This window comes from Paramisgurnus dabryanus, chromosome 15, assembly GCF_030506205.2.
Source record: "Paramisgurnus dabryanus chromosome 15, PD_genome_1.1, whole genome shotgun sequence".
Classification (NCBI taxonomy): domain Eukaryota; kingdom Metazoa; phylum Chordata; class Actinopteri; order Cypriniformes; family Cobitidae; genus Paramisgurnus; species Paramisgurnus dabryanus.
The window spans coordinates 30,199,278-30,222,191 of record NC_133351.1 but is presented as its reverse complement, the minus strand read 5'-3'; the positions used below and the strand labels follow the sequence as shown (position 1 = coordinate 30,222,191).

At 38.0% G+C, this 22,914-nt stretch overlaps 1 long non-coding RNA gene across 1 annotated transcript; it reads left to right on the top strand.

Annotated features, from left to right (window-relative positions):
- The first annotated feature begins 17,716 nt into the window (after positions 1-17,716).
- LOC135782850 (uncharacterized) lies at positions 17,717-19,486 on the top strand. The gene is made up of 5 exons (XR_010545516.2): positions 17,717-17,940; positions 18,292-18,389; positions 18,530-18,615; positions 18,693-18,807; positions 18,949-19,486. It is a non-coding gene; the product is annotated as an uncharacterized lncRNA (long non-coding RNA).
- The last annotated feature ends 3,428 nt before the right edge of the window (positions 19,487-22,914 follow it).

The window sequence follows — 22,914 nt, the reverse complement described above, 5'->3', positions numbered from 1 at the left end:
GACCTCCACTACAAATAGTACGGTAGGAACTGGGTGTTTCAGAATGGGGGTGCTGATAAACTGGGACTTAAGTTTAGAGAATGCTAGGGTTGCTGCTGTGATGACGTGTGTGAGCACAGATCAAGGAGGTGAGCACAATCAAGCTGTAGAAGTTTTATTGTTGCAGCCCTCTGTCCCAGATTGAGTGATGAGTTTTCTACTTGCCCTCACATATTCTAATACCATTATAAGCACTGCAAAGGCATACAGTAGCTTGCAGAAGATATTAAAATATTAGGGTTGTGGAAATAGCAATCGATACTCCAGAATCAGTAGGTTTATGGGTGTTTTGGTGACATAGTTTGGCTCAGAAACATACATGTAATGTCCAGCCTCACCACAAGGAATGTAATTAAATTCCTTGTGGTGAGGCTGGACATTACATGTATGTTTCTGAGCCCAAATATGTCACCAAGCGAATATGACATTGGCATTCAGATGGCTATTACAGGCCAAGCTGCATGTGCTCTGATTTGCTGTTTCCGGCCTTCCACTAGCAATTGTTCCAAGTATAACTGCTTGTCTCTGCTAGCCAGCCCAGCTTGTATATTTTGGTATAACCTCAGTGGCAGATTGAGAGGGGAATCCGGCCATCTGTTTTGTGCTGCTGCTGAAAGGTAAGAACATATTCTGTTGCTGTGGAGTGCCCTTGCTAGAATATCTTCCACATATCTTCTTAATCTTGAAATGATCTAATGATAAGTGAATAAAGATATTATTCTCCCACGGCCAATGCCCATTTTAGGGTCTTCCCACTGAGTAATAATAAATGCTACCTTTGCCTGCCCAATGGGAAACCCTACCAATGGCTAGTAAATAAGACATTGCCATCAAACTTCCCCTGGAGGGCCAAACAAGAATTTACCATGAAAGGAGTTGGTGGCAGAGCACTTATTGGGCCCTATTTTAACAATCTGAAACGCAAGTGCGAAGCGCAAGTGACTTTGTGGGCGGATCTTAGGCGCTGTTCCCGGCGGGAGAAATAACTCTTGCGCCAGGCGCAAATCAGTAAGGGGTTTGTCTGAAGTAGGTTCATTATTCATAGGTGTGGTTTGGGAGTAACGTCAAATAAACCAATCAGAACGCTATCCAACATTCCCTTTAAACGCAAGTGCGCAAGTTCCATGGCGGGTTGCTATTATTATGACGGATTTGCCAGGCGCACGCCAGGAGCGGTTCTCAGCCGAGGAGACCGACGTTCTTGTAAGAGCAGTCAAAGACAGAGAAGTTGTTTTGTATGGGGATGGGAGAAATCCGCCCAAATCAGCGTCGGTTAAACAGGCGTGGTAGGAAATAGCCACAATTGTCTCATCAGCTGGCATCCCCAGGACGTTGATGTCAGGAGATGGGGGAATCCCAAGCTTGCAAGCATAAATTGGGCACGCCGTGTAACAGGAGGTGTATCTGCCTCTATACCTGACGCCTGGACCTGGACCTGACGCCAGCAGAGGACATCGCTGCGTCCACCCTCTCCACAGAAAGCCAAGAAACGCAAGCAGTCCAAACCCAAAGTGCACGTACAAATCCAGTTCACATACATTAAGGTTTCTTATGAAAACATTTTAATTATTATTTACATAAAATAAACGTAATACAGCCACACAACAAACTTATGAAAATATTTTAATCGTTATTTGCATGATAATTTTTTAACGCAGCCACACAATAAATAAAAACTATCACCACAATGCTCACCACTATGATTCTTCCCCTTATCTCGTGTATTAATATTTTTTAGTGTAACAATTTATGATTTGCAAAAATAACTGTTGCATCTGTGTAGATTAGATGCAAAGTGTGCGCGTTGTGCACGCTATACATTATGGTCAACCATGCGCCCTTAAAATAGCATAATGAACAACGCGTAACGTGCCACTGACTTTAAACTTTTTTTTTTCTGGTCAGTGGCGCAATTGTTTTTTGAAACTGCAAAATAGCATCAGGGATGGTTTGCGCCGGAACACGCCACCTTTTTTGCGCATAACCGCCCAGGGAGCGCAAGTTCATTCCCTAGTTTGCCGACGTGCGTCTGTGGAGGGAAACCCCGCTGTGCGCCGGTGCAAAATACGAATGATACATGCGTCACTGACAAAGTCAATTGTGCTGGGTGCAAGATAGGGCCCATTGTGTTAATGTTAGCAGGTGGCAAGGTAGAAATGGGGATCAGTGCTGATGTGGGGGCCAACTGGCAAAGAGTACTGGCTCAATACCTTGTCAATAGCAACAGTGATGCAGTTAAGCTGGTGGTACTGCTCAGTCAAAATGGCTACCAGGGATACAAAGTCTGCGACCACTCCCCTCCCCTGACCTTCCCTCGCTATCTTATTTAGGTTTTCCTATTTAAGGCCCCAGTGTGTTCTGTCTTGAGCTGGGTCGTTTTGGTTTGTCTGCTGTTTAATTGTGTTAGAGACAGTTGTCAAAGTCAAGTCAAGTCAGTCTAGGCTTGTAATAGTGTGCCATAGTCTTGTTATCTGTTTTTGTCATGCCTGTTTCCCCCACATGGGCATTTGTTTTCTGTTGTTAATAAGCCCGTTTGAATTCACCATTACCTTGCACTTAGGTCCCCTGAAATCATGACACAAAAGGACCATGGAAGATCTCTTTATCTAAAAGAGGCCAGATCTCAAAAAGCTTGTATGGATCACTTATTAAGAGGTAAGATAAAGGCAGGCTAATGCTGAGTTTACACCAAACGCGGTTTGGGCGTCAAAATCGCGTCTACCGCGCGTGGTTTGCCGCTTGAACAATTTGGATGCATTCGCGCGTGTAGACGCGCGGAAAAAGCAAGCATTTGACGCGCGTCCGAAGCAAAATCCGCTTCTTGTGGGAGGGGCAACTGCTGTGCGAGTGTCTGTTTGCAAGATGACTGATGTTACTTGTGCATTTATCAAGAGAGTTACCAGTTTTGTATTGGGTAACCTTACTATGGGGAAAAATAAACGGCGCGGGTAGATAAACGTCACGTGACTCAAAAGTGAAGCGTGTATTACAACTTACCAAGTTGCCCAAAGTCCTTACTGACACTCTTCCAAGCGAGGTCCTTTTTATTCCTGTCTCCACTATAGAAATAACAACTTGTGTCATATAGCTTCGAGTGACTGCTTGAGTGAGTGACTCCGGGCGGGGCTGCCACCACAGCAGCAAGCAGGCTCCTGATTGGTTAACGCGGCGCGAAATTCCGCCAAAGTTCAAATTTTTCAACTCGGGCGTCAGCCGCAAATTCGCGTGAACCGCAAGATGCACAAAAAGCACCATTCGCGCTTACCGCGCGTACCGCGCACAACGCTCAATTCGCGCCTTTCGCCCGAGCTTCACGCGCGAAAGAGGCGGAAACGCGTCTTCCGCGCCGCGCCGAACGCCTCTTCCGCGCCGCGGGACCTCCTGACGCGCGTCAACGCGTCTTCACATTGACTTAACATTGAAATCACTCGCGCTTCACGCCCTTACCGCGGTCGGTGTAAATGCAGCATAAGTATTTGCAGATTCACCAAAAAGGATACACAGTCAGGAAGATGGGTATTATGAAGAGACAACCAATGGTTTGGGAAACTGTATATTCCAATAGTAGAAAGCACTGCAAATTTCACACTGGGGAAAAATACTTGTTTTATATAGAGTTGGGACCAAATACACTATTGATTTTACTTCTGTATAGCTTAGTGGTAGAGCATTGCATTAGCACGCAAAAGGTCATAGGTCTGAACCCAAGGAACACACAAACTAATAAAAAAAATGATATCTGTAATGCGCTGTAAGCTTTGGATAAAAGTGTCTCCCAAATGCATAAATGATTGTTGTGAACCTACAGTACCAAGTAAAAGAAACAACAACACACTTCTCAAGTGAAGTTGATTTCGTGTCATATCTTGGTTGGTGTGTGCATGAGATATTCCTGGTGAAATGCCAATATGAGGACTTCCAAAGTACTTCCTGGACTGCTTACACAACAGATTTAGTAGTCAAAAAAAACCCCAGACGAAGTATATCTGGCACAGAAATACTCTGCTATTCATCCAAATGGTTCTTTGAACCTTTGCCCATGTTTAGCATGAGTAATCCAACTCTTTAACTGTGTTAATAAGTCAGAATGCATAAAATACCATTAGACCCTCCCCAAATGCAAAAGAATGCAAATGGATAATTTGATGAATCCTCATGTACAGTATGTAGTCAATATCCCAAACGCTGGGTAATCTTTCCATCACCTCCAGGTGATAAACCATAGGGGAATTTTACCAATTGGAGCATTAGGAGTATTACACCATCAAGAACACCTGGGATGATGCAACTCATGGATGAATGAGATATTTCTGAGCTGTCTGCAAACTTCCACTGGAATGTTTCTGTTGCTAAAAAGCCAAGCACTGACAATACATGTACATGTACAGGAAGGCTGTGGGATTTTTTTGAACATCCTTTTAAGTTTTGGCAGAAATATATTGCATAAATACAAAATAATAGCTCTAGTTCAGGGGTCTTCAACATTTTTGGGGGCAAGGACCCTTATACTGTATAATGGAGTCTTGGAGCAGGGACCCCCTGATACTAAATGTGTAAAACAGAGGTACCACCCCAGCGACAGAAAAAGGAACAACTTTGTACCTTTTTTCTGACAGTGAATAACTCACTTTAGCATGGACACTGGGCTTTGAAATGTGCTAATTTTTACACATACAAACAGCTACACACTAATGGAAAGGTAAAATCAATAAATGTTTGCTTTTTAATTTTCTCATTTGCTGTAAGGTGACCTAAAAGTTTTGCTTTTGAAGCCAAATAAATAACCTTAAAATGCAAGCTCTGCCCTGAGTTCAGTTACAACTTTAAGGGTGGGTGATTTCCCGGACAGGGCTTATCCTAGTCGCAGACTAATGTTTGAGCTGGCTTAATTTAAAAACACCTTGTAATGATATATCTTAACATATATCAGTTCTATTGTTTTGCCTTAAAAAGGCAAGTCACCCTATTATTTTTGGTTTGTTTGTAAAAACTAAAAATGTCCTTGGGAGGTTTCCCAGACAGGGATTAGACTAGTCCTAGATTAAAATAAATGTAAGAGCTGTCCAAACTGAAAACAACTTGTACTGACATATCTTAAAATATATCAGTACTCTTTGTTTTGCCTCAAAATGCACACAAGGAATGTTTTTAGTAAGGCATGTTTGTTAAACTAGTTATATTTCCTGATTAACTAAGGCCTAGTCCTGGATTAATCTAAACCCGGTCTGGGAAACCACCCCTAAGAGAACTAGCAGTTTTTCTAATACTTTATTAAGACTGTTGAATCAAAGTTTTTTTCTACGTTGTCTCGGATGACATGCATGCTGAAAATAAATTTTTCCAACCATCAACAACAAGAAGCATGAGGGGGAAGAAATGTTGCCACAAGACAATTGGCAGTACTCATTCAAGACAGAAGCTAGTACTGGAGCTTTTGCTCATAGAGCTTCTGTCCACATGAAAGTAGAAAGAGAGAGAGAGAGAGAGAGAAAGAGAGAGAGAGAGAGAGAGAGAGAGAGAGAGAGAGAGAGAGAGAGAGAGAGAGAGAGAGACACTAACCCAGTTTACTCGAAGGTGAATTAAAAAACAAGTAAGTAAATTCAGACAGTTTAGCTCGCTGGACGCGCTGCCGTGCCTGAGCCAACTTTAGCTGCCCTTACAAAAATTATCCATGTTTTTTTTTTTTTGTGGTAAAAGTGTGTAACCATGTATTTTTGGTGAATTGATTACTATTATCAAAGTCATGGTTTTACTATGTTTTTAGAAAAACCATGGTTGTTAAAACCATGGTTATTTTGTGGTAAACATGGTTTTATTACAGTAACCATGTTTTTTTTGTTTTAACTGTAGTCAAACCATGGTTAATTTTCCTAAGGGTGAGACTTAAGAATTCATTAAGCACGAGTCAGAGTAGTTGTTAATGCTGTGCATTGTGGGGTTGAATATGTGCACTCAATAATGCCCACTAGGTTTTTGAACACCACTATTAAGTGAATAGAGAGCTGAGGCCGGGTGCATGACTTTTGAAAAACACTTTGAAAAAGGGAGTCAGGCCGAGTATCAAAACACACTTGTAGCCAATAAGCAGTAATTTTATTTATTTTTATTTTTATGTTTATTGAGTGCAGTGTCTGAAGAAAAGGACTTCTAAAAGACACATCACTTGAAAAACAGTTTTCCCAAAAATATTCTTTTATGATAGTAGTTTATCTGCCATGAGAATCCTTGGTCAAGGCTTGTGAATAATCCTTTTGGATTTCAGATTAACATTTCATCAAAGTAATCTTGCACCAGACATTTGCAGACATTAAAAAAGAATCCAAGTCTCATTGAGAAGCTAGAATCTACATATGCCTCTGTGGTTAGCTGGAGTAATATTGATTTGGTATCATTATGGTACATGCAACAAAGAGAAAAACAATAGCATCTGTTTGTCATTACACAGGCAGCGTAATAAACTCCATGACAAGAGCAGAACTCTAAACATGCAAACACTTGGGCCGTCCAACTCACTTAAGATGCATGATATTTAACATTGTAGAACTTATACTGCCAATTTGAAACTAACTTTCTGAAGAAAATCAAAATTTTATAAGTTGTGAAAAATGGAAAGGATTGGAAATTATGTCTGGGTTTGATTACACCAAAACAGTAATGTATCTGGAGGTTATGTTCATCATTTATTTATTTTAAATGTACTTCTGAACGTGGGTTCATGAGGAGCCTAAACATTAAGGTCTGTCAATCATCATTTTTAGCATATATAAGGCAGCCTCCAGGCTTCTGAGTCCAGCTGCAATTCTTCCGGCATCCCTCCTCCTCCCCATCTCCTCATTCACTGCTTTCTTTCTTCCTCTGGGCAGTTCTGTTGCAGAGGTATTGAACTTGGGGCTCAAGCCCCACCTTCAGGTTCACTCTCTCTTTGAGCTTTTTCATTGCATAAACTGTAAAGACATATTTTTTTGAATTTGTAAATAAAGATAGCATTATCTAAGTTTTACTTACAAATGAAGAGTTTGGTTCCAAAATGCAACAAAAACCATTTAAAAAAAATCCAAAATCTACCGTGTTATTCTGTCATCTTTTCTCCCTTTTTCTAAACCCTGCCAAACGCCATGTCCTCATTCTCTGCCATAAATGCAATAAATCCGTTAAACCATTCACAGCGCACCATTCCACACACTGTAAACAATAATGGTGGCGCTTTGAATACACACAGAATCGTACTTTTCCTCATCTACTTTGTACTTTGTGATCAACAAACAAACAAAAACAAAATAATACTTTGATGGCATTGCTAAACCTGAGGTGGTTTTCTGTGGCTGGGAAGAAACGTAAGCCATCAAAATTGAATAATTTACGTGAGAGGCACTCAGGCGAAGGAAAAATGTCGGCTGTTGCTTGTTCTCACACGATAGCATCAAGCTTCTGTCATGCTAACACACTGACCCCAGGGGATCTTATGAAACTTTCCATTATTTTACTCGAAATCAATAAAAATCCAACAGGACCAAAAATTTTACAGATGATCGAAAGCAATGACGTCCCAAGGATAAAAGCAGCAATGTTGATGTTTTGTTTTATTTAAAATCACCATTATGGTGACCAGTCTTTGTTTTAGTTGGACTCTTTCCCTGGTTGCATTAACTTTGTGTGTAAAAAACATTTGTTATGGTAATGTGAAGTTAGTAGTGCAGTTATGTGATGGTTGAAACATAATAGTAAAGATCATCATCTAATTAATTGATTTACTAACTCACTCATCAAAACTTTATTTTTTGTCAAAATGAAATCCAGCTCTCTCACAGCAGTTTGTCATTTAGTATTTTATGAAAACTATGGACAAAAATGAACCGGTGTGCATTTGGAACGCACAAATATCAAGAATCAGAGTATTAATCTCAACAATGGTTACAATATAATAAAAGGCTTCATGCTGCAATGCAGGCTGGGTTTGAAATCTCATCCAGGACTCCCAGCATGCACTCGGGCATGGATAAATAATGACCTTAAAAAAAGTTATTTTCACCATTGTTGAGATTCATACTCTGATTCTTGTTGTTGGTTTGTGCATCCCAAATACATTACATAAATCCCATGTGAACATTACTTAGAAAATTCTAGTTAAAGCCTTTGCTTGGCAATTCTTTTAAATTTACTAGCAATTGCTTCCTAGCTTTTTTCAAGTAAATCCTACTGGTAGTGAAGATTGTCTCAGACCAATCAGTGATCTACACTGTTTTTGCGTCACGTTTTAGTATCAGTTCAACTTGCTTGGAACCCCAACTGAGTGGGTACTTAAAACAGTAATCGGGTACTACGTACTGCACCCAGTGCCAGTGGAACAGCCCCAAAAGTAAGCTGACCCGACCCATGCAATGGAAAAGCACCATCTGAAGGTTCAGAGTTCAGGTTCAGAGCTCCCTTCAAGAACAGCAAGCCAAGTTCGTTAACCATGATTCATTAAGACTGCATGTGCAGATGAACTAGTGAAATGACAAGCATTATAATAGCGGATAACTTTTTCACCTTGAGACGTATTTTATATTTATGGCCTGACATAATATCTGAGCTAAACCAATACCTAAAGGAATAGTTTACCCCAAAATTAAAACTTTATTTACTCACCCTCATGTTATTTTAAAACCCAGTGTCTTTCATTGTTCTTCAGAACCCAAAGGCAGGTTTTTCAAGTGTAATTGGGGTTTTCTGGTTACTATTTTTCTTAAAAATCTGCATTTGGATTCTGAAAAACATTGGGTGTTCAAGCAACACGAGGGCGAGTAAATGATGACAAAAGTTTTATTTTTGGGTGAACCAGTACGTATGTTAGATCACCCAGGTAATACAGAAATAAACACTAAATTAATTTAAGTGCAACACATATGACAGACATAATCGTACATCTACAGTTCACCAGTTAGAATTGTGTTTCAGAAAGCCAGTATAATAAACATTTTTAATTCACTACACTTCATGACAGACATAAAATTCTTGGAAAAGTGAAGTTTTCAAAAACGTTTCAAACGCCCTTCTAATCTGCCATTGATCAGACGATAATCAGACATAAATCCCACCACAAACTCATGCCAAAGAAACTAAAGGTTTCATTTCACTTAGGGCTATTAGCAAAACAATAAATAAAAGTAAGAATTTTAAAAAGGAAAGCAGATGGAAGAGTAAGAATTTTCAAGACACCATTCACATGCAAGGAGTTCATCACAGTTTTTAAAAACTCTCGGGGGAAGTTCAGTAAACAGATACTGAAACCTGAATTTATCTCAGCGACCACATAAATGCTCTTGCATCTTCAGGTATTACAGACCTATAAACAAGCAATTAGCTTTTTCTCACTCTAAATCAAATAAAGCCAACACTCTTTAGCCAAGTTTCCTCAGCAGACCACAGTACAGCCCTTGAAATCCTAGAGCGAGAGCTACAGGATGCTGGGAACGGTCAGGTCATGGGAACGTTCTGTATTCCACCTATCACACCCACATCCACTCGCGCCTGAACTGGACCGTGCCAAAAGAGGTATTCATGTAACCATGTGTCTTTCAATAATCATTCTTTCCACTGTGGGAGTAATTGACTTTCTCTACTTTCAGGTCGACTGGACGCACTTTCGCCTATAATTCCGAATGAGTGATAGACGGCTGCAATGCAGATGCTATGGAAGTGTTTACAGACGCGTACCACTGTCATTACCCAGACATTTACAGTAAATACCAGACGGCAGATGAATAATGTGAATGAATAATGAGTGCTTGATGAATTAAAGTAAAACATCTGTGCGTGTAATGAATGTTCTTCTCCTCCCTGTAACCCTGTTTATTATGGAAGGTCGGGGGATAAATTTGTTGTTTTCGACTGTTGAGCGTGGCCGTATTTAAATAATTTCCTATGGGAATAGCTTGTTATTTTACAAGGCAGTGTGCGACTGTGCGTATTAAAAGAGGATCTCGGTCACCAAATAAAATGTTCAAAACATTGATTACACAAAGATTTTTACACAATGACAACTTTTCATCAGATTGCCATGTAATTATGTCATAGATATTTTATGCAGAACAGGATTTTGTTTGCGGCAGTGAAAGAACATTAAGGTTCCACTGAGAAATTCAATTTAAGTTCACTTAAAATTCTGTTATTATCCCGGTCATGTTGTCCAACTTTGTATCATTTTCTTCCTTCTACAAAAGGATGATGTTAAGCTAAAAGTATCATAAATGTAACAATCCCCATAAAGGGCCGTTCACACTATGCATGATATTGCTAAATATAGTTAAAAAAAATTGTTCTCAATTAAAGAAATATTTTTCTTTCATAAAAAATTCACATACCATGTCATCCAAGATGTTTATGGTTTACTTTTTTTTTTTAAAAAACATTCCAGGATTTTTTTTACTTTAATGGACTTTGTGGACCTCAATGCTCTGCCAATTCAATGCAGTTTAAAATTTTAGTTTAAATGCAGGTTCAAAGGTCTCTAAATGTTTCGAACCGAGGCATAAGGGTCTTATCTAGTGGAATAATTAAAAGTGCATTGTGAAAAAAAACTATTCTTCTACATATCCGTGCAGGGCTGGACTGGGACAAAAATTCGGCCCTGGCATTTTGGCCCAAACCGGCCCACACTACATACACTGCAAAAATTATTTTCAAGAAAAAATGTTCTTAGTATAGAGCCAAGAAAATAAGTCTAGTTTTTAGACCAAAAATATCAAATTTAACGGATTTTGTGCATAAAACAACCAAAAAAATGTTTCAATGGGGTAAGCAAAAAATTCTGGAAAATTTTTCTTAAACACTAAATGCAAGAAATTTTCAAGAAAAATTTGCTTACCCCATTGGGAGATTTTTTGCTTGTTTTATGCACAAAATCACTTAAATTTTAATGTTTTGGTCTAAAACAAGACTTGTTTCATCAAGAAAAAGCATCTTATTTTAAGAATTTTTGATATTTTTTACTGAAAACAAGACTATAATAATACTAAGAATTTTTTTCTTGAAAATCCTTTTTTGCAGTGTATAATTACAAATACCACCCATCTTTGCACGCCTTTAAATATGTATAGCAATAGCAACTTTGATTTTGGATTGATTTTGCTTGAAGAGAAATGATACGTTTTTAAACAGACAATCAATGAAAAATCTACGAATCAGATACACTCTCGTAGTCACAGAGCAAAGAGTGCAATTATTTTATTGCAGCTTTATCACCATAATTTTGTGTTTTTTTGACTCAGTTTTAACAAGGGGTATCCATCTAAACTTGTGTTTTGAAAGCAGTTCTGCTTACCGCAGGCACTACACTCACTTCTCCCTTGTCTCTCTCCCTCTCATCACTGACACTTTGCGTGCTGGTGCTGCCAGTGCCACCACCGCATCATCATCATCATCAGCAGCAACGTGAGTTGAAAGTCCTGCTTTCGCAGAAAACATTTGTGTTATTTAAACACTTTTTGCAGCGTCTGCCTGAAGAGCCTGCTCTTTTTCTGCGCCTCCCTTGCGTTTTTTCTCCATCTCTCTCTCTATTTTGACACGTGAACTGACTGACGATGCACGCTCGCTTGCATAGAGACCAAAGCGGTGATTGGGCCAGCTTAATGTCATTCAAAATAAAATAACCAATGGGCTGCTGCTTAAATGTCAGTGGGCCGGTCTGTCTAGAAAAAAAAGACGCTAACTGGGCTGCTCAGACAAAAAAAATATGAGATGTATCGGCCCAAAAAGTACGTCGGCCCACCGGGAAACTGCCGGTGTGCCAGATGGCCAGTCCGCCCCTGTATCCGTGCATAAAATTAGAGGAATATAATAAAATTTTTACATTTTTTTTTTCAATTTTAAGCAAATATTATTCTTTTAAATATTGAGTAGATTGTGGTCCCTTACTGTCTAGCGATGTGTGTTAATATTTTAAACTAAAACAAACGTTTATTTTAAAAAGTCTTTATAAAAGTTTTGTCATTTTTATGAAGTTTATCAATTTGGCTCGCGCAATTTTCGGTTGGAGAGCTTCAGTAAAGGTCAGGTGATTTCCTGTAAGGGAACATAGGGACCATCGATGTTCACTGGTTGTTGTGTTGCATAGTGAACGTTTTTAGGGAAGGAATGTTCCAGTGTACTGGAAGGATTTTGGGATTGAGACATCCCTTGAAATGTCTGACTCCCTGATCAGTGCCCTGACTACTGAACAAGGGAGCTGACTGAAACACAGCCCACAACTTCTCATCTTACACTAGCCATGTGAAGCGCCAGTGTGACTTTACATATTACGTAATCACGTTGAAAGATCACGCGTTAAATATGAGAAACGGCACATTTGCGGACCATTTTAAACAATAAACTGACACAAAGAAATCCATTTGTATTATACTATGGGCCTGTTGAATACTGTATTCTGATTGGCTGAGAAATGTTCCATGGCATGGGTGTTGATTATTTTTCTGTAAACCGCATACCTAACCTGTCAAATGTCTTAAAAATAGACACCAGAGCAATGTCTGTGGTAACCGTGGTATAAGCGGACTAATTGACTCCGGTCCTTTGATTTTTTTTTTAAAATAATGCACACCCTGCACGCGTCGTTCCGCATTACCACCTTGGGTGTGCATTATTGAAATAACGCGAACATTTTCCTATTTATGTGTTGTGATTTGTATATTCACACCGTGTACAAATAACAAGGTCATATGAGACACAGCTATCTTTTAACAGTATACATACTGGGAACTATATTCACAGAAGACAAAGCACTGCTACTTGGGCGGGGTGATTTGGACAACTCCGACCGATCCGCTGCTCCTCACCAGTGGGGTTATCGGGTGGTGTGAGCAAATCACTCCACCCAGATAGCAGTTATTTTGTCACTTATTAGGAGCAGTATGCTAGCTGGAGCCATTCACTTCCAGTCTTTATGCTAAGCTAAGCTAGCGGGGGCTGCGTCAGACAGAGTTACAGCACGCACGGAGATGAGAAAGGTATGTATGGACTTATCTAACTCTGGGGGATACGGAGGGGATACGGTGAATAAGCTAAATTCCCTTAAAGTGTTCCTTTAAAGAGTTAGAGAAGAGAATAGTGAAATCACACACCACAATTACAACGAAAAAGATACAAGGAATGATAATGACAATTTTTTTTAAAAATTCAAGGCACTTAGGTATTACGTCAGGTATCCAGCGCTGTTGAAGTTGCAGTGAAATTAGTCTTGGCCTTAGATGTCACACGTCACTGATGCATATGGCATGCTTTTCTGGAAACACTTCTGCAGCTTGAAAGTCATCCTCTGATTGGGGAGATGTGCAGGGAGATGTACAGTATGTGTTGTGTTCTTTAACTATTTGCCTGGAAACAACACAAAGCTGGAACGTATGCAAGGTTCATGCCATAGACTTTAAAAGACGTCCAAGAGTTTCACTTGATGCAATTAGTGAAATCTAAAATATCTATTTTTAAAGTTTATTTCTGTCAATTTTGCCTCTATCTTAACATTCAGGAGAGACAGGGGTATAGGATCAGCAGATGACCATGAGCCGAAAATCGAACTGGGGTCACTTAGGACGGTTTCACATTTGGTGCGATTGCCTGGTCCGAACCCGAGTTCGATTGCTTCCCCCTCCCCATGCCCCCCATGGACTGTGTTCACATATTATTTTTGCATCCAAACCGCGGTACGCTTGCATCATCAAGCTGCAGCTGGCGCGTTCTCATGTTGCTTGGCAACCGCTGTAAACGAGAAGACGACAAGCATGATTGACGAACTCCAAGTAGAGAGATGATTTCTGAATGCCTCCACAAAAATTGATGTCGGCGAACAGACCATTGTCATCGAAACGACTTTAGTATGTTTGGGCCAGATAGACGCAAATGCGTTTCTGTATTATTTCTTTGAAAACAAAACCAAAGGTTTAAAAAATAAGAACAAAAGTCAAGCAAGCATTCTATGCATTTTGTTGTCAAGGTAAGTGCACGCACACAAACACACACGTCTGTTTTGGTGGACATTCCATATAATACGTAATTAACAGCGGTTCACTTCCGCGATTTGGTGCGATTGCGCTCACATTAGCAGCGAACCGATCTGGAGTTCACATGAACCGGACCCCAGACCACCCTTTTTAAGCGGACTCGAGTACGTTTCGCGGGTGCGCACCCGAGTTCGGAAGACAGCGTTCACATCATCCAAATGTACCGAACTCTGATGTCAATCGAACCCGGGTGCGCACCAAAAGTGCTAATGTGAAAACGCCCTTAAAGTGTGAAAGCACCACATGTCGAAGCTCCGCCCACTACACCATCTGCTCCAACTAAAAGAGATATTTTAACTTGTTTGCCATTGTTGTTATAACCTACAGAAACATTTTGGTATTGAATGATTTACTGGTTGCACACTGGTCTGTTATTGTTGAGACATTTCCTCGCCACTAAACATAAAGCAGCACAAAGCAAAGCATGATTGGTTTCCTTATGTGTCAGTCAAATGACCTCTTGGGCGGTCCTTGGCCCTTCAGAGTGGCCATTGTTCCCAGACCTTCAGTATGAATTATTCTACTTCTTGATACGATGATAAGATTACACAAACTAGACTAAAACGCAGCGTGCTTAGGACAACTGCTGGTTATAGTCACGGTAAATGCAACAAATACGGCATAATTGCATGTTTTTATCAAAGGTCCCGTTTTAAGGTATGATTGTGTTTATGGTGCGCAATTCAATATGTGGTCATGTTTCACTTGTAAAAAACCACATTATTTTTCACAAAATGTACTTATCTGTATAGCGCTGTTTTCACTGTCCTAAAAACAGGCTGATGTCTTCCTTGTTCTATGAAGTTCCTCCTTCAGAAATACGTAACAAGTTCTGATTGTGTAGTTTAGTGTGTTGTGATTCGACAGCAGCTTAGCTTAACCAGAGCCGTTTCAGCCAAAGCTGGCGACTGATGTATTTGTGTGGGCGGAGTTTAATCAAAAACTCTTATATTGACCTCATTCAATTGGGAAGTAGTTTATATTTAATAATTGTGTAATATAGCATAAAAGTGTTATGTCTAAAGTTGTTATATCAGTGCTTCTGATTAATTAATTTTGTGGGGACAAAATGTATCCCCCCATGATTAATGGTCTTCAAATGCCCATATAAGCGGCCTTAAATAAGTAAAATAACAGTCAAATCAGGACTGGAGTATTGCTGTTAGCAGTTTGCTCTTCCAAATGTCACCAAGCTCTAATAACTCTTTCAGACTGAAAACAGCCAAATAACAAATTAAATGGATGCTAAGCAGCATATCATCGTATTTTACAGGACCCTCACTAAACAAATCCAAGAAATATTACCATTGAGAATGAGACAGCAGAAACTACCGTCGTTAATCAAGGGGAACTCCCAGGATGACACAGGAAGGCAAAAAAACAAGAGGTAAATCATCAAACAGACACATTTTCTTACTCTGACGTCTTGTCTTATTAGGAATATATAGCCTATTTATTGTTATATTGAGAATATGTTGTGCATTTATTTTTTTCTATTAAATATTATGGTTATAAACAGTTTTATAAAGTTTCTGTAACAGAGGCCAGCAGCTAGTCAGTGAGAGTTGTGCAGTAAAAGTAAACCTCCCTCCCCAACCTCAACAAGTCCTCTAGCGACAGACATTAGAGCTCATGGCCTTAAGCCTCCTTGTTAGAGCATCCGATTCTCATGCCAGACCAGAGCGGTTTGAATCTCGCACAGGGCGGGTGCGAGTAAGACTTAGATTACATTTCTATACATATTTTATTTCAACAGTTACAAAATATAGCCAGAATAATCAATGTATTACAGTATAAGCCCGTTGTTAAAATATTTACCCCCCCCATTCTTTCACAGATCGCACCCTGGTAAGCCTTATTGATGTTATTCTTATTGTTAAAATGTGAATGCCCTTCTGAAGCAGTCTGAAAGCTGGGTGTGAAGTTCAGTGTTATTTAAACTACATTTGAGAGCTTTAATGTATTTAGTACACACGCAGCTCAGCTATTCTGACTAACATCTCTTTAGTGTTTTATTGTAGAAAGAAGTAGATGATGACAGTTTTTGGATGAACTCTTGTTTGAAGATTGCAGAGCACAACCACTAAACATTGTTTTACAGGAACAACTTAAGAGCGGTAACAACAATTGGCTTCAGTGAACATTAGGTCATTTGCATCACTTTGTAATTGAAAAAGATGTGATTTGTTTGAAAACATATGACAAGACCACAGGACTATGATGAAGACTTCAGTAGGAATGCAAGAACAAAGCAGTGAAATTACAGGAAGTATGCGCACGAAGAATAAACAGGAGTATATTCATTTAAACAGGAGTTGGGTTATTTCACACCGGTGGTCCTGTTTGGCTGTCCCTTATGATTCAGCAAATCACAGTGTGCAGGGTACAAAGCTAAACACTGGTCAGGTTTTGCCGGCTACTCTACCACAATGCTGCAGGGGTCCATGACAGATTATCATATCAGTTGGTTGGTGGTTTCTCTGAGGGTTTAGGTAAGGTTAACTTAACTCTTTAATTGATTTGACTGTCTCCTCATCTCCAGACATTACTAATTTCATGGCACCAGGCATCAGACAGCATGTGGGAGGTTCAGTTAATCTTTAAACCACCCAGCTAGAAAGTCAAGCTTGAAGCTTACTGAATTCTCATGCATGTCGGCATGATTTACAGTATGCTGGTTAGTGCTGGTTAACAAGGATGGTTTTGACTTGCATATGGTTAACCAACATAATAACCAACATTATGTAACAGCGCTACACAGCAAAATCACCAGTGTTAAATTTTCAGGGATGGTGTTAAATACACAGTGTTGATGCTGTTTTAACACTATCTGGTAATAAAATAACACTGCCATTGCTAGGCCAGTGTTATATTCACGACAGTGTCAGTGTAAAACAAGGGTGTTATCAGATTTCACTCTGAGCGGTGTAAATCAAGCCACGCCTCCACTAAACATTTCCTGTCAGGGATTTTACCGCCATTCTCTTTCACAGGAGGACTGAAGAGATCAGGTAAATCAGTCTCATAATATTCACATGGTTTGGCTAAATTAAACTGTTATTTCTCTGTCTGACTCTACGCAGCCATATGCCAAAAAACCTAAATAAGATATTTTTCCCATTTTATTTCCCCTTTGTTCGTTATTTGGTTCAGTTTAATCAGAGCTACTTTGTGTTACGTTGTTCCCTTGTTAGTTTAGTATAAAGTTAAACTGCTAGCTAAAAGTTTAAAACCAAGAAGGTTTAATATTAACAGGAGATATGAACGAAAGAATTGAACCATGATAAAACGCGACATGCACTACAAATTGAAGGTATGAAATTAAGTTAAATGAAAGCTCGTTTATTCACCATATGATGCTCGTTATGAGGTAATCATATAGGCTAGATACCGTGAGTTAACGAGGTCGTTTACATGCACGTGAGTGCACGGATATCGGTTAATTATTCAAATTACTGAAAAACACGGAGAAAACCGCAACCGCATCGTCATGTGTTTTTCTAAGATGTATGCAAACAGGGGAAATATCGCCAAACCAACAATTAATTTGACCAAAACCTCACAATATATCATCATTTGTATGCACAGATTGCTGGATGTGCATTGTGTGTTGTAAGCTTTTTGTGGTGCTAGATGTCAGACAGATGCAAATGGCAAATACATACAAAAGTGTAAAACGTGTAAGGCTAACGTGAACGTTTGTTTTTTTTCTGTCATTATAGATGCTAGTTTGGTGAAAGTTCACACTGAGTGCTTCAAATCATTCAGACGAGATGCTGTTTTTAGGGCAGTTTATTAAAGAAGACCTGACATGGATGACTTCCAATGAGAAACGACTACTAATACTTATATAAATTCATTACAGAAGGTAAGTTTATATATTTATACATATAAATCATTTTATTTGACATAACTGAACAGTTAACCAATCTTTTTAGTATATGTAGTTTCGTACATATTATTATTATTATTATTATTATTATTATTATTATTATTATTATTAATCTGGAAAGAAACTCACATGACCTGCTGCCAACTTTAATAAAAATATATTATCTTCTCATACATCGTTTTGCTATTGATGTCATATTAAATAGCAATCAAATTGATTACTATTTTGAAAATGTATAAATGAAGATTCATATTGTCTTGAGTGCTGTTTTTAATATAAAAAGAATGTTGAGTTTTCAGAATCTTCATTGTCATTTTTTTGTGATAGGACCCTACCAGACTATATTTGAATACGGCATACCCATGAATTCTGGAACTGTTATTCCTTAACCCAGTTTGGAGGATAAGAGCTTACCAACTAGTTATGTGAGTACACATAGTACATTTGTACTGTACACTGTCTCTAACATGATTTATTATACTGAGATGATTTTGATTCAAATAACGGTTAAAACTGCACCCTTTTTGGTATTTTCTTGACTCTTTTTGTCTTTGAAAATCTGCAGAAATATGCTGAGGTGATGTATTGCAAAATAGCCAACATACAACAATATGGATGACCCTCTGTCTGGTCAACAGGAGTTTAAATATGGTAAGTGTACATGGGTTTACTTTTACGGTTTTAAAGTTTAACTGGATACTCATGGTGTTTCAATTCTGTTTTGCTAGGACGGGACAGTGATGTGGCAGCTCTTCCCTGGCTCATTCACCTCTTGCCTTCATTTGTGAAAGGAAGAAAGACTGGAGAGGGTCAATGTGCAACTGAAGCTACTGATTGTGCTGTGTAAGTTTTTTAGTATTTTGTTCTAGTTATTTATTCAGCAGTTAGTTAGTTTGCTTGCATTGTTCACCCCATGTAAATGCATACAAGTTCATAAATACACATCAAATACATTCATCAAATACACTCTTTTAAAACACTTAGGTGATGAGCATCAATCCATGCTTTGAGGTGGATGAATCAGCACAGCCCTGCCTGCACTGCGTTGGGAACAGAAGTTGCATCCAGAATTTTTGCATCATTCTGGACCAAAAAGCCATTCCCTCCATGATGAAGACCACTGATGCAGCCTTCCACTACATCATGAGTAAAACAACTACAGAACTAAATACCAGGTTGGAACGTATTTAAGAAAAATGAAACATCTTTTGAATTGAAATGTCTGTTTTGTTATGGAAAAATCTTTAGTATTGTGAAGGATAGCATTTCTGCCTGCCAGTAAGGTAATTACAGTGTATTTTAATGTTCAAGTTTTGAGTAGGGTGGCTAATTTTTTTTAAACTCTCATTTGATATATTAAAGACCTTATAATAAGTGGTTTTCATGTCCCTGCGCTGTGGTATAAGATAACTTTCATTATTCCATACTGTATTCTGTATTCTAATTGTAGCTGATGTATTTAAATAAGCAGTATTAAATGCAAAGTGTTGTGTGTATCAATGTAAATATTAAATGTGATGTACTTTAATAAAAAGAGGTTTTGCAATATTTCTTGTCATTTGTCTTTTATAGAAACAACCCATTAGCAACAAAAGTGGCTATTAATCAGTATTTTAACACTTAACATTGTTGAATGCACATTACACTGGTGTTGACCTTAAATTAGGAGTGTTAATTTTTAACACTGTATTTCTGTGCCAACACCAGTGTAGTGTGGAAACAACAATGAATAGTGTTGAACAAAGTGTAAAATTTAACAATATTGAGTGTTAAAGTAACATATAATGAGTGTTGATTAATTAACACTACACTTTTGACTAAATTAACACAGTGTAGTGTGGACACATATACACACTTTTCCAGTGTTAAATTTGACACCCTGGGTGTTATTTTAACACCAGTGATTTTGCTGTGTATAAGTCAATACCTCCTGTTATTTTTTGGCTTTATTTTTAACCAAGAAGTCCCATTCGGATCGATGGCCAAAAGACACAGATTACATGTGTCATTTCTTTAAGACTGCCTTAAATTCGTAAGATATGTGTTTTTAAATGTAAATCTTTTCGAATTATTTTATGACCAGGGTGCAAAATAGGATAAGGTGTTTTTTCCCAGATCTATAAAAACCTATGGTACTTTTTAAAGCAACCAGAGTAACCATGGAGGAGGGCAACTGGTAATTACCAGAGCTAACACAAAGTCATTTAAAGAGGTAGGGTGGAAGTTAATTAATTAAAAATGAAAAATGTAATCCCAAATTTTAAATAAAAGCCATGCTTTATGTTGAGCTTCCTAACTAAATTAGCAATATGTAGTTTAAATAAAAATTCATCATCTATCCTTATAACCAAGTACTTGTGCACCCATTCAATTGATTTAACTTTGGACATTAAAATGCTAGCCTCATCAAGCATCTATGTGTGCGCTTTTGAAACTTTGTTTATGAACTTTGTTGTACCTGCAGTCAAAATCATTGTATTGAAATTAAAAACGCAACAGGATTTAAAAGCAATCTGAAGCTGTTGCAAGGCCTGTCCTATTTAGGGAGCATATAACAGTTACCTGCATTCAGGTGTAATTTTTTCAACATAATTTATAAAAATGAAACAGGTCCCAAAATAGAACCCTGTGGAACACCTGTAGTTATCTTTTAAAAAAATAGATTTAAATAAATGAACACTGGCATACTGGAACTTATTTTTAAACTAGTTAACAGCCCTAGTACTGAAACATTCCTAAACATGTCCAGCAACAATCTGAAATTCACAGAATTAAATGCTGTAAATAGATTCACAAATAAGGCAGCACAATGCTTTTTTTGTCAGAGGCAGCAATAAAATAATTTTTCACAAGCATAGAAGCATTAATGGTACTGTGACCAGTTACAATTATTGTCACAGTATCAATTATCATTTATCTTGTAAAAAAACATAAAATTATACCATAAAATTTTACTATAAAATGTTAATCTTACCATTATTTCAATTATACCATATATTCTTCATATTTCATAATTTTATATTATTTTTTATTTTCCTTCTGAAATTCATCTGAATAATACTGCAGACAAAATATTGCAGATTGGTTACATGTGCACACAACACTCCTTGATGGAACTTGGGATTTGGGACCACAGAACTTGGGATCACTGAAATTGGGATCAACCAAACTTGGGACCAGTAAAATTCTTTAACTACCCAGCTGTCAAGATGTTGTGAAGAAAACAAACAAGTAAAAATCACAAGCCGTCCAGTTGCTAAGCTTGTTTGGCATTTCCATTTCTTCCTGAGCCTGTTGAGCACAAATGTTTGACTTTCATTGGTCTAGTCAGCATGAGGTATGCTGAGTCAGGCAACATCATACACTGAGATTTCTTTTAAAAATGGCTGAATTTATCACAAATATTTAATATCCTCTGACAACAATAGCTGGAGTCTATGCATATTTGTAAAAATAAAATATATTAATGTTTTATCAACTATAGTGGTACAGTCCAGCTGTCATGTCTTTAATGCAATTCTTGTTATTACACATGTAATGCTGAAAGGTGTGTTTAAATTCATGGAAGCAATACAGTTACCATATTAAAAAGTGTGATCGCATAATTGTTTAGAAGTTACAGACATGTGACTTTCTAAAAGATCATTCGATTAATTTCAGAAGTCACATAATTATATAATAAATTAGTACGACTGTAAAATCAGACAATATGATATTTTTCATCAGCCCAGGCCAGAACATGAGGCGATAGCAAAGGTTAAGAGTTGATTAAGTGACGGTACCGATTAAATGAATGAGCTGGAGTGAGCCTGCTGTGGGGTATATCTACTATATTTGGATCGATTGAAATTCATGTGCAAAGTTCATAAATGTGTAAATGTTTATTATTGTTGGTTTCACACATTTTTGCAAAACTCCAAAGATGCCTTTTTTGAAAAGCCTACATGTGTATCTTGAAGTTCTCTTAATGTTATTCAGTTTGACATGTACTACATTTTGTAAATAGATATTTTTTATTGGATAGGACAGCGGAGAGCCGTGGAAAATGATGAAAGGAACATTAGACGAGAAAGGACTACGAAACGTGCCTCAAACTCAGTTCGCCCAAAATTCTATTGCATAATATGTTAATGCGCAGATTAAATATCGAAATCAATTTTAATTAATAAAAAACATGCTCGCCATAGAAGTGATGTGATCTTGTCATAGTCTGTATGATTTGCAAAGTATTTTTGGACTTAATATAACCTTAAAAAAACTTAAAAATCATATTACCGAGATGAGTATCTAGAAACCAATGGCATGCGTCAAATGTAACCTGATATGCATAATCAAGTCTTTGCTCGCAGACTTCAAATTCTTTGTTGTATTGCTGCGTGCCAAAAGAAACCCAAAAAACAATTTATTTGATCACCGCTGACAGGTGATTGTCACTTTCTATTTAACAAACAAACAAAACTTTGAAACATCTATGCTGTAGTGGAAACTGTATCTGTTTTCAAGCCAACAATGTCACCACCCAGTTAATGTCAATCTTGTTAGATCAGCGCTGAATGATCCCTGCGTAAAAATGTGATGCTTGACTTAACAGTTTGAGCCCCGCCATGTGTTCTGTCTGTGTGCGTTCTGTATGACTGAAAATAATAGCTTGATTTGTTTGGATTGCCTGATTTTGGACACCTCTCCAAATTCCACACACAACTGCTGGAATAAGCAGCGGTTTGGTGTTTTCTAAGAGAAAAAGTACCTTTTCATTAATTATTTTAAACGTTTCTTTGCCAAAACCTAAAACTTCACTAAATGACATAAACATCAGGCCATTATTTAGCTGTATTTTTGGATTATATGAAATTAATGGTGGCCATTCTGTGGGAAAATATTGTTTTCTTTGTACAGTAGAGCTGGGCCATTTTGGTTTTTAGAGACTTTCCTTGGTGGAATACCACAATT